This window comes from Argiope bruennichi, chromosome 7, assembly GCF_947563725.1.
Source record: "Argiope bruennichi chromosome 7, qqArgBrue1.1, whole genome shotgun sequence".
Lineage (NCBI taxonomy): Eukaryota > Metazoa > Arthropoda > Arachnida > Araneae > Araneidae > Argiope > Argiope bruennichi.
Genome location: NC_079157.1, coordinates 16,384,327 through 16,398,199, shown reverse-complemented (window position 1 = coordinate 16,398,199; position 13,873 = coordinate 16,384,327). Strand labels below are relative to the sequence as shown.

General features: G+C 30.1%; 1 protein-coding gene across 2 annotated transcripts in view; it reads right to left on the bottom strand.

Annotated features, from left to right (window-relative positions):
- The window catches only part of LOC129976725 (organic cation transporter protein-like), a 50,420-nt gene extending 37,317 nt beyond the window's left edge, over window positions 1-13,103 (bottom strand). The window contains exons 1-2 of one of the 2 annotated variants that reach the window (XM_056090431.1): window positions 12,982-13,103; window positions 1,452-1,636 (exon numbers count right to left, since the gene is read on the bottom strand). The gene's annotated coding sequence lies outside the window, so the exon portion shown is untranslated. The remainder of the gene's footprint in view (window positions 1-1,451; window positions 1,637-12,981) is intronic. The other variant, XM_056090432.1, reaches the window with a different exon arrangement.
- Window positions 13,104-13,873: the final 770 nt, after the last annotated feature.

The window sequence follows — 13,873 nt, the reverse complement described above, 5'->3', positions numbered from 1 at the left end:
GCTAAATTACAATTAAATGAAAGGAAATAAATCGTCTGTGAATTTATTTCTTAGAATGTAAATATTATTATACATTTTATGTTTTTATAAAACGCAATAAATTATAATTTTTATTTTAGTACATGATACCTATACAGAGCGCTCAATTTTCAATTAAGTATAATTCACTCACTTTTAAAGATACGAGTATGAGGTATTTAAAGATACGAGTATGTTTATAATGATATTGTTACATAAAAAAATTAAAGCTTTCTAATTCTAAGCTAAATAAATTTTTTAAAGTGGTCGCATAAAAATTAAAAAAGTGCAGCTTTTAGAAAATTGATGAGAATTTTTTTAATTAAAATGGTTTTATTTTCTATCTTATTTTGAACTATTTTGCAATTTACATTGCACATGTATCTTCAATAGATAAAGAATTAAACGGCATTTCAATCTTTTTGGGACACCATGCAGAAAGGCAGTCTGTGTTGTTAAACATTATAATTATCATGTATCAATCCATCAAGTAACATTATAAAATATAATCGAACAGCAAACTTGAAATGATCACTTACAAAAAATAAGATATTCGAATAATAAATATGCTAAGTTCATAAAAAATAATTGCAAAAAATTGATAATGGAATAATAGATGTACAGTATTTGTTCAAAAACCGTGATCATACAGAAGATAATCCATTAAAACATCTTTATTCTTTTGTTGAAATTTATTTCATTACTTCTCCGTATTATCAAAAAAAGTATTCCTGAGTTACAATTAAATGTATTATAGAATTATAAGAAATTTCCACAAAATTATTTAATTTACTTGAGCAGACAAAAAAAAATTAATCAACCATGACGTGCTATGTCCATATTTAACGATAAAAAATATTGTTAAGAGTATTATTTCTGAAATGCTTATTATTTCTAAATCATTTTTAAAATCCGAAGTAAATCTTTTAATGAGATACGTCTTATTTAATCTATTTTTTTAAGCGCTTTGAAACAATTCTGCTCTGATATGGAGCAATGTAAACATAAAGATAAACGAAGACAAGCGAGATTTAAGAAACATGTTTTAACCTATTAAGCTCTATTTAATTAAGCTCTTCTAGAAAATATAGAGATAAATATTGTATAAATTGTATTTGAATTAAAGAAGCATAACTAATAATATAATTAAAATGTCTTTGGTAATGTCAGTCCATATAATAAAGAAAACTGCTAGAGGTGAATTGGGATATTGTTTAAATGGTGGAATTATGACATGAATTTCGATGCATTTACAAACCAATAAATAACCTGCCTATACTGTTTCGTTAAGTGCTAGTGGGGAGGGCGAAAAGAAGGTCGGGCTGAACAAAAGAAAAATGAATCTAGGTACTTGATGGGTAAGGATTCTCTTATTTGCGACGAGACTTGAGGCTGATACCGAAACAAATAATGATTTAAAAATGAGAACTCACTTTATCGAATGCTTCTACCATATAGGATTGGGTTGATACACAGCTTTGATGTATCAAGTAGAAGTTGATATTGGCACCCAATTGTAATTGATAATTTTGTATTTGATGCAGCTTTAGGGGTACACGGCAATTGGATACTTGATGGATAAGGATTCTCTAACTTGCAGTGTGGCTGGTGGCCGATACTGAAACAAATTATGAGTTCAAAATAAGATTTCACTTTATCTTCAACATATGATCACATGATTATTATGATCACACTTCTACAACATATGATTGGGTTGCTATCCGATTTCGCAGTATCAAATACAAGTTAATATAGATATCAGTTGTAATTGTTGCTTTTGTAATTGATGCAGCTTAGGCGACACTGATTGCTGGTACTGATACAAATAATGGGATGATACTGATACTGATAAAATTTCAAAACCGAATTTAACTTTATCGTATACTTTTACAATATAAAGTTGGGTTGACACCTGGTTTTGCAGTATCAAGTAAAAGTTAATAATGAATCTCAATTGCATTTCACACTACTTGTGTACTTGGTATTTCTTTGATACTTTACCCTTCAGAAACGAATCTGGGTACTTGATGGGTAAGGATTCTGTGACTTGACAAGACTGGTGGCCGATTTTGATACAAGTTATGGCTTTAAATTGGGATTTCACTTTATCGAATGCTTCTACGATATAGGGTTGGGTTGGTACCTGGCTTTGATGTATCAAGTAGAAGTTGATACTGATACCCAATTATAATTGATACTTTTGTATTTAATACAGCTTCGGGATACACAGCAATTGGATACTTGGATACTTGATGGAAAAGAATACTCTCACTTGTCGTGTGGCTGGGGGCCGATACTGATACACATTATGTTTCAAATTGGGATTTCGCTTTATCGTATAATTCCACAATATAGAGTTAAGTTAACACCCGGTTTTGCAGTATCAAGTAGTAGTTGGCACTGATACTAAGTTGCACTTCATACTTTTGTACTTGAGGTAGCTTTGATTCTTTACTCTTCAGAAGATGAAACTGGATACTTGATGGGCAAGGATTCTCTTAATTACGACAAGATTGGTAGCCGATACTGATACAAATTATGATTTCAAAATGGGATATCACTTTATCGTATACTTTTACAATATAGGGCAGAGTTATACTCGACTTTGCGGTATCAAGTAGAAGTTGATACAGATACTCAATTGTATTAGATATCACTGTACTTGATACAGCTTTGATTGTTTACTCTTCAAAATGATCCCCCTGGAAGTCCCCCCAGATTTGTGGGTGGGAAGCTTTCAGCTTTGTGGTACCACCCGGATAAGTACAGAAATGGTGTGGGGTCGGTTATTCCCTACCGATGATGAGACTTGCTTACCACAGGAAGGGTTGTACCGTGGCAGGGGGTGGCACTTAAGACTCAATCTTAGTTCTCTCTAATGTTACCGCGGCGTTCCGGTCAGTCAGATTTAATCATTGTGTTTTAGTGACGGGGCGGAGTAGCCGCTTGCTGTTACCCTCCAGAATGAAACCAGGTACTTAATGGGTAAAGATTTTATCACTTGAGGTGAATGCTTGAGCAGATACTGATAAAAATTATGTTTACAAAATGGGATTTCATTTCTGCGGAAGTGTATTGATGACGATGTACCGACGACCTTCGTTTTTTGGAGGGATTGACTGGTGTGTGAGAAGAGAACTGGAAAGGGGATCCTTGATAAAGTTAGTATAGAAAAATGTAGTGATTTCTCAGTGTTATATGAACACAGTTTCAGAGAATGAGATGTAGATAGTTTAAAAAATCATCGCGAATACTAATAGCATCTCTGAGGTTGGAGGGGGAATTAGGCTATATACATCTATTAATTTGTATCAGATTGATATAGTATCACCTGATAGAAAATGAGTGAGGAGATTATAGATGAAATCCAAAAGCTGCATTTCACTATTACTATGTATCAATTCATCATACCTGATTGTTTTACGTACCTGATATAAAGCATCAGGTTAATATACTATCGTACTACAATACACAATATGCAGTATTGTCTGCTAACTTTCATTATCTAAAAACAGAAATCGAGAATAGAATTTTGGAGCAATACTGTTTAACATTGACTACCCATATTGTTACAAAATTTTTCTTCTACAAATACCGCCAATAAATCGTAATGATGCAGCATATTTAATTGCTAGTTCAGCAGCTTTCTTGCTGTCTAATCCTCCAGTTTCTTTACTTGTCGGCGACTCCGACTCCTCTCACACACAACTGCTGACGATCCACACAATTTCCTCAGAGCTTCAGAGTGCTCGTCTCTTATAGTTCCGGGAGGCGGGGCTAGAATCTTCAGACCAATCAGGGCGTACCTGGGTATATCTCGGTTATTACTGGATGGCTCGTGAAACTTCTCAAACTTTCCGGTATTATCCATTTAGTCGCCAAACTCGCCAAATTCATCGCCAAGTCGCAAAATGGTCGCCAAGCTCAGCACGCACAGTACAGATCTTACAAAGGTTTTAACGGCTTTTTCAGGATGACACAATTCGTGCCGGATAGCAAAATTACAGATTTGTAACAATATATAAAACTAGATACAAATTTACAGCTTTAGTGTTAAGATATTATATAATATTTTGCTGTGTGCATTTTGATTAGTAGTACATTTTAATGTATATATTTCTTCTTTTTTTTATTTGATTTAATTGTGTTCACTCACGCAAGGATAAATAAACACATAGTCCATGAGTCGTTTCATGGATTTGGTTGAAAATGTAGAGTTGGACTTATCATTCAGGCCTAAATATAACACATTTAATATCTCCATTAACTAACTGCATTATTCAGTTTTCACGTTTATGTATAAAGGAATAGATATCTTAATAGAAAATCAATTCTATATAAGTCCAATGATAACAGTATAGACGAAAATTTATTCATTTATTTGTTTCAATCGTCAGTCTAGAGCCAATTCCCATACCAATATAGATAGGTATATATTTCCAATTCAGAAAATGATGAATTCTCTACATGATGAATAGAATTTTTTATATATAGCTTGAGCCAATAAATGAACTGCTAAATTACGTTGTTTACGTTTCAAGTAGTCAAGCAGCAAGCAGTACTAAATAAAATTAACTTCATTCTTCTGCAGCTGAATGTGCAAGAAATGAACTGCTAAATTAAGTTGTTTACGTTTTCAAGTAGTCAAGCAGTACTAAATAAAATGAACTTCATTCATCTACAGCTAAAACTGATCGTGTTCAGAAGCTTTTAATATCGCCATTTCAGGTCATTTTAAACCATTTCATTAGTCAATGCGAAAAAGATCTTCCAATTTGTTTTTTGAGACAACCGTTGATTTTTTTAAAGTAATGAAATTGAAACTTCAAAAAACGAATACTTTAAGTCATAAAGAGACTGATTAAAATGTGGTGTATCAATGCTATTATACTAAATATGACTAATAGGATGAGGGTTAGTTTAGTTTAGTTTAGTTATATTAACGTCCCGTTTGAAGCAACATTAGGGCTATTTTGGGACGGACCTCGTAATTTTGAATAGCGGTCAGATGACGAGGACGGCACCTGAACTGTCACCCCCCCCCCTCTCCACACCACATCACACCAGCGGGAAATATGATGAGGGGGAAGATAGTGTTTAAAATATGTTTAGTAATTTTTTCATGGGATATTTACTGACATAGAATAAAATATAACAATTTAAGACATTTAAAAGCTTTTCCAGTTGCATGAATATATAATATTGCCAATATATTGCTAGCATTTGTTTGCCAACATTTTAATTATGCAGAATAATGGAAAATAAAATAAATACAAAATTAACTCGAAATTTTGAAAAAAAAATCCTTAAGCAATCTTAAAGAATGTACCAACAAATGTAATTAAATATAAGAAAAACATTGATTCCAACAATGTTGGAGTCTGTTTTAAAAAGAATTTATAGCTCGAACTCTAATTAGCAATCATTCGTTTTACGTCGATTATGCTATAGCATCTGACTTATAAACTATAGATTATCAATTGTTTTAACAATGATAGCGTCAAACCTAATACAAAAAATATCTAACATTTTTTTGATTCCTTGATTCAATATTATTTTAGAAATACAGGGTGTTTATAAAGTCCCGGACCCATTTTGATGTTTAATAACTCATAAAATAATAAAGATATAAACACACTTATGACATTTATTGATGGAATAACTCATATATTTTCCTTTTCAGGTTTGAATATTTTTACTTTTGTAAATATCGTCTGCGCGTGTGGTTAATTTCAGATAATTTCATTTTCCAGTCTAAATATCTGTACTTTTCTAAATATTGTCTGCTTATTAATTGCATTTTTCTCTCTTTTGTTTTTGTCAACTATTGCAATGTTATGTTTACTTTTGATGTGTTTGTTCTATGTAGTACTTTTGTATGTGATGTTTTATTAGAGCGGATATTAATGAGAATGCATACACCACAAGAGAAAGCACAGATTTTATGGTGGTTCATAGAAATGAAATCGATAGTGCAAGCACAGAGAAATTTCAGAAGAATTTACCAAAAGGATCCTCCATCCAAAAATAGCATCTTGCGGTGGAAAAAGAATTTTCTAGAAATTGGAAGTATCGAAGATAAGAAACGTTCCAGACGTCCTTGCACAAGTGATTTTGATGTTGAGCGTGTCAGAGAGACATTTTTACACAATCCTAGAATATCTGTGAGATCAGCGGCAACAGAATTGGATATGCCAATTTCGAAGGTGTACAAGGTTATTAAGAAAAAATTAAGACTGCATGCATACAAAGTTCAAACTGTTCAAGTTTTGGAACCGAACGATAGGCCTAGGAGGATGGCCTTTGCAACAGATATGCTAAGGAGGATAGAAGCTGCTGCTGATTTTCTGAAGAGCATAATGTTCTCCGATGAAGCATCCTTTCATGTTTCTGGCATTGTCAATCGCCATAATGTGCGCAAATGGCTGTGTGGATGCCGACATGCTTGTCGCTACCTGGCGTGAAATTGACTATCGACTTGATATTCTCCATGCGACGAAGGGGGCACACGTGGAAGTTCATTGACAAGGGTCATGAAACTTTTTGAGTCTATTTAACCATTTATGTTATTAATTTAAATCTATCTTTATTATTTTATGAGTTATTAAACATCAAAATGGGTCCAGGACTTTATAAACACCCTGTATAATATCACTAAGCATATGACTTACTGGAAGAAATTTCTTCCCATGTTTAAATACACTGAATAACAAATGCAGCTGCATTGAAATTTCTTTTCATGTCAAAATGATACGAACTTTATTTAGTCTCTGCTCTGTCTTTTAATCTTTAAGACGTGAAAATATATTTGTAGAATAAAATAGCACATTTCATACTTTCATAAAGTACTTCTGTCGACAGTTTATTTTATAACATTTATTGTATAGTACATCAAAATATTTTCGAGCTTCCAAAACGTTAAATGGAAAGTATACTTTTATTTGATTCTTTGTGTGTCATGTTGCTGTTGCTGATTATCTCCCTTGGATTGAACTCCAATTCAATCCAAGACCAGGAGATCAGGGAGAAAGGGGTGCAGTACATTTTGAGTGTAAGGATCCCTAAGAGACAGTGGGCAGAGGCCTGACTTCTAGCTCATATGAAGATGACACTCACACACTCGGGCTCTTTCACGCAGCTCACAGACGGAGCACAGGGTCGAGAACAACCACACCCGAACCAGGGTTTGAACCCGGGTGTCCATATTACATGAAAGACGAGCTACCCCGAGGCCAGTAATTCGGTTTGAGTGCTATTTTAAACAGAATCATCATCATATAAAAATAGTTAGATAAGAATTGTGCTCGTCTAAAAGAGTCTTATAATAGTAAATTTAATGATGATTTTTCTCTTCGTAGTTTTCATTATTCATAACTGGAACCACTAAATATGAAGTGAGAGTAGTTTTTTCCAACCAGTTCACTTTTCTCAAACAAATTAATTTTCTAGAAGGTTCATTTACGCGTTATTATCCACTTTGGAGGATAATTATCTTCATTAAATGAGGGAATACCGCACAAGTGGTATTGGGCTGAAATTTTGTGATTAAGAATTATAAATTCTATAACTCAGAATAGAGGCGTCAAGGTAAATATTAACCCAATTTGATCTAAAATCCGCATATTCTACTAAAGAACAAATTTAGTTTAGTTATATTAACGTCCCGTTTTAAAGCAACACTAGGGCTATTTTGGGACGGACCTCGTAATTTTGAACCACGGTCAGATGACGAGGACGACACCTGAGCTGGCACCCCCTCTCCACACCACACCACACCAGCGGGAGGACGTTTGATCATGACGGATTAAACGCGCAACATACCCCCTTACACGACGGTTCTTCGGTGGAATCGGGTCACAGACCTGAAACCTGCCGGTTCCGAAGCCGAGACCTTACCACCAGGCCACCGCGGAACCCTACTAAAGAACAAATTATTAAAATAACGAACGTTATTAAACGAATTAGGTTGGCAGAGCTCAAATTCATATACATCCCATACCCGCAGCAACCTTTACTTTTCCCTCCAGACAAAATTGAGTAATGAAACACATCAGCGTCTTTATAATTTATAAAGCTTAGTGAAAGCACAAAGCATTGTGGCATTATTTACACTGTGTCAAAATTCTAAAGCGCAGAACTGTTTCCTTGTTTTTTTTCCCTCAAAACTTTCGCAAGTTTTTCCATCTTTATTATTCAATTTCGTTTAGTTATATTAACATCCTATTTTAATCAACACGACAGTCATTTTGGAACGGATCTTGTAATTCTGAACCTCTTTCTGATGAAAAGGACACCTGGGCTGGCACCTCCTCTTTCAATTTCCGGAATTCACAAGTACAGAATCCAATATTCCTTCTATTTTTGTGTGTGATAAAAAAATCAATGTATTCAAACTTTTAATAATTTTCAGATGTGTGAAATAAGTTTTGGACTAACATGTTTTTTTTTTTTAATTTTGAGTTAAATAAATTAATTAGATTCTCGTCTAATTTCTCGTCAGTTAAATCTTTATATTGATTAGATTCTCGTTTTACGTTATTTATAAAATTTACATTATAATGAATCCTTAAATAATAGTGTCTTTAACGAAAATTTAATGGTGCGAGATTAACTCGTTCATTATGAATTTAAGTGCTTCATTGTTATTTCTTTTAATATTTATTTAAACTCACTACTTTAATTAGAATTATGTGTATATTTTCCTTGTATCGAATTTCGAACAAATGACATATTTTTCCCTTACAATTTATATTTTGGAAAATATAAGATAATAAAAGTATATCATTGAAATTTCATTTTTATTTTATAAATGAAACGAAACAAACGCCCATATCTTAAAGCAAATGAAACAATTACATTACACGAATAAATTCTATGCATTTTGAAATAAAATATTATATTTCAACTTAATTGCATTTATAGGTATTGAAATAAATTTTTAAAAAAAATAATACAACGTAAATTATAAAATATTATAATTATTAATACTAAAAACAAGAAATATAATTTAATAGAAATGATGGCAAATGCAACTTTAAAAAGTCCCAAACAAAAATATTTGAACATTTTCAGACTTATTTAAAATATGAAATTACAATGCTTCTTAATGTCTTTTGTGTTTTTAAAAGTATCAGTAGTAATTAGGATGAGGATTTTATATGGATTTGGGTGGTCAACTAGAACAACAGCTTTGAGTCACAACTCCCTATAATTCCCTGAAGCGTATTAAATCCGTCAATTTATTTTATTTTCAGCCTAAATACTACTTTTGTCGACTGTTTTATATTAGAATTGTGGCATATAATGCTATCATTAAATAGTTGACTTTCTCAAATTTAATGATGTAATTAAATAGTTGACTAGTATAGAAATCTGAAACAATCTCACGAAAAATTACTTTACTTAAAACTATTAGAAAGCTGCTCTATTTTATGGTATTTTTTAAAAACTCAGCACTTGAAAATTCTTCATTTGTACAGCTTAAAATTGCAGATATTCAAATTTTCTAGGTTTTTTTTAAAAAACTTTCTTACCATTTACAGTCTAATTAGCCATTAGGTAACGACCAGAAAATAAGCAATATTTATTGCTTTATAAATAAAAGTAAAATTGATTTCACTTTTAAATTACATGCTTTCGATTTTATTCCATTTATGATTTCCAATCCGTGGAAATCGGTACATTAAATGTTTATCTCATGATGCTTTAAAAAGTTTATTGATATATAAAAATATACGTTTACTTCAACATAAGAAAATAATTTATAGTATTAGTACCAAATTCTAAATGCGCTAAAGAATGTATATAGTATCTTGAAAAATGCTTGTATTCTGCCTAACTTGATAAAATGTTAAAAATAATTTAGTACTTTCCTATAAAATAAAGTTTCAATGAATATTATAGCTTATAAAAATTTTAAATCAATTGTGCTATTTTTTGAAAGCTATTTTAGCACTTTTATAAGGAAAATTCAGTTGGTTACTGGTCTGACATATATAAAAACGAAGAAAAATCTCTTAATTCTGATTCTAATATTTCTTTTCTCCAGCCTTTCATAAAGTCAAGAAGACGAATTCTAGCCTTATAAAAAATATGAAACTATAGCTAATTTGAATAGTTTTGGTTTAGTTACTTTCGTTTAAAACAAATATGGGTGATTTTCCCTTTAAAGTCAGCTGCATCAATGAAAAATTCAGTATTGCGTCAATGTGGTAGCTAAAATTCATCAATTGTTTTATGTAATAAATGCAGCTTTACTGATAGATTTTAAGCAATTTTTACTGCCTAAACAAATTTGATTATGTAACACAATATTTAAGAAAAAAAAATTATTTCCAAATATCTAGCGAATAAATGAATAACATCATATTCCGATGCAATTAATTATATAATTTTTCTTAGTGAAAGTTGAAGAATTTAATATTTTTTGAATGACGTGAGAAACGCAATTTTCAATATATCCAATAAAATATCATGTTTTCACTTACACATTATAATAATGTGCCGTTTGAACCGCAATCTGAATTCATTTATAACCATTTTAAGCAAATTGCTTCATGCTAATTTAAACAATAAATAAAAAGAACACGAAGTCGCTGTTCAATCTTCCTTTAAAAATAATATTTATTCAACTGAAAAAAGTCCATTTTATTTATATAATCAGTTTTACTGATTGTCAAAACATTCGACGAAATTAATTCTTAATAGTCAGCACGTCAGATGCTGATTAAATCCTTTTTCAATTAAGTTATATGTAAATAAATCATATAAATAAGAGATATATATTTAGTATTCAAGCTATGCAGTAGACATATTATTCATTTCATTTTTAATATAAATAAAAATCCTTATAGAAGTTATTATATAATATGTTCCAATTGTCCTGAGCAAATAGTCCGAAGTTAGGAAAATTTTGCAGACGACTTTTTATATAAGAAAGAATATTGCCAATTTTTTAAAATACAAAAATTAATTAAACATTAAATTAATTAGAAATAATAAAAAATTGTCTTTTTTACACTTGAAACTACTTTATCAATATTTTTTCTAAATTTTTTAATAGAATTTAATAAATAAATTTTTAAACTAAATTGAAAAATGAAATTAACCAAATAAAAATTTAATAAACTTTAACTAAATAAAATTTTGATTATGCGTTTACTTTAGGATTTTCATTTCCATTTCAAAAATTCGTTTCAGACGATAAAAATATTTCGTAAATTATTATAAGTTTGACATAAATAATTTTTACTTCAGAAATATTAGAACTGAAAGGATTTAATCCCGAGGAAATTCAGGTTTATCAATTAGCATTAAAATAAACGTTTAATTCTGAAACTGAATTATTGTTTTTGATATTATGTAACAAACTAGTTCTGCCTTAAAAAAAAACTTTATAATATTCAAACAAATTTACATTAATAGCATTAAAATTCTAACAATCAAAATTATTTTTAAAAATCGATTATGAGTGCATTTATTTATACTTCATTTTAAGTCAGTTTCTTGAAAAAATATACTGTAATTAATTAAAATTATTTAAATAGTAGCTTATATTTTGTAAATTTACTCAAAATGAAAAAGCATGGTAATTTTAAAGATATTATTTATTCTAATTTTCCCGTCTTTCCCATCTAATGGTTACAAAATCACGTGATCAGATAGGTGTTGTGAGTAACTAACTGAGCATTTTTCTTCTATGACCAAGGGTCAAACACCTTGTCCATTTATGGAGCAAATCGATAGGATTCTTTTCATTGCGCTACAAAACCGTTTGCAGTACTGAAATAAAATAAAATATTTTCCAATTCCAAAAAATATTACATTTCCATTTGTAAATTTAATGAAGCAATTCAAGTTTCCAAATACTTGCAGGGAAATAAGACGTTAATTACAAAAACTAGTTTTCAGTTTCTTAACTCATGCTATGAAAAAGAAGTCAAAGATTAAATTCTAAGCTTCTTTGAGATGAAAATACAATGGCTATTCGAGTATATATTTATTTATATTTTTATGTTCATTTAAAAGATAAATTTAGAATTTTTAAAGAAAATGTAAATGTGTGTGTATATATAATGCTTTCCCATGTTATTGACTTATCAAAAAAGCTATTTCAGCTCTAGTTTTAGAAAATAGAAAGTGTTTTATTTTCAATATTTTAAGAATAACAAATCAATATTTTACTAGGATTTCATTAGTATAAAATATATAAGGAAAATAATTCAAAAAAAATAATTATTTTTTCTTATTATATGCGATGAATATTCAATATCTCATTTATATTTCAGAAGCCTGGAACAATATTAATTTACTATTAGAAAAGCAAATTTCTGGTTTTCAGTAAATAAAAAAATTCATATTCCACATCAAAAATAATGATAATTAATAATCTCGGCCATACAAAAAGCCTCTGTTGCTTTATATGTCCATTATTTTGTTAATTATACAAAATAATAGTTAAAAATTTTTGCAATATTTTTTCTTTATTTCTGCAGATTATCAAAAATTATATAAATCTGAAAAAGGAGATTTACTATTGCATGCCATCAAAACTTCATACAAACATAAAGAAAATTGTTGTTGAAAACAAACTGATTCCATCACAGAATTTTAAATTTTCGATTCAATTTCAAAATACTCTATAATTTTTTTTTCAAAGTAAGAAAAATTTTATCATGTTATTTGATAATATATCACTTCTAAGAACAATTTTAAAAAAATTAAGTTGTTTATGATTTTAAATTTTATAATATTTTCTATACTATATAAAAATTTAAAAAAAAATCAAACTGTGTCTATGTCGTTTACAAAAAATTCTCAATTAAAAAAAATATTAACATAAAAACTTCTGATATTTTTAAAAAAATCGATATTTAACTTCTGGCATTTAATAAAAAATTAATTATTACACCTATTCTTTTATTTATTATATTCAACCAATAAAATAATAGTCAAAGAACTCACGTGTACGCAATGAATCAATCCCTGGTCATGCTTGTATCCATAGTATCTGAGGGAGAATCGCACGGCACTCCTGTATCTCAAAAAGCCACCATCCGAAATGTGGTCGCCGGTGGATTCTGAACTCTTTACGTTAGCGGAGGGAGACGGAGTGCGACGGCTTTGTGCCACTCCGCTGACTATCGATTCTATCGTGGGAAAGGGTGAACTACTTAGCCTTTATGGAAAAATGAAATCTATATCGTATTGTTTCCGAAAATGTGAGAAGTTTCTGTTTCTTCCTACTGTCGCTCTTATAAGTGAAGTGTGAAGAATATTTTAATAAATTTTCAATCAGCCATTGACCACTCGGAAATGACAATTGATACTTATCAGAGCAAATCTGTGCTTCCGAATATTTAAATTTAACTAAGGGTTGTTTTTTTTAAATATTCTTTTCACGTTTTGAATTTTAGATCTTCCTATACAGTTATTTTATATAAATAAGAATTTTTCTTTATTGCACTTTATTAACAAATAAAAAAAAATTAATACATTTCACTTACGTTTATATTTTATGAATTCTTTTACATTTACTTGTTAAATTTAAATCTACAGACCGATAGATAGTCTCAGTTGACGGATTTCTTTAGAAACTTACATTTTAGATATCTAAGCTTTTTCTATTTTAGCTCTCTTTGTTTTGTACCTATCGTGTTCATTTATATTTGGGCAGACGGACAGACAAAATTCTTCTGAATAGATTTCGTTTAAAATCTGAGAGAAATCTATAAATTCTGTATGAATGCCATTTATCTGAATTTCACCATTTTAACTATAAGCATTTTTGAGTTTTCGTGTTCATAGATACATGGATGGACTGACAGAGATATTCTAAAACTGATTTTTTTTTCAG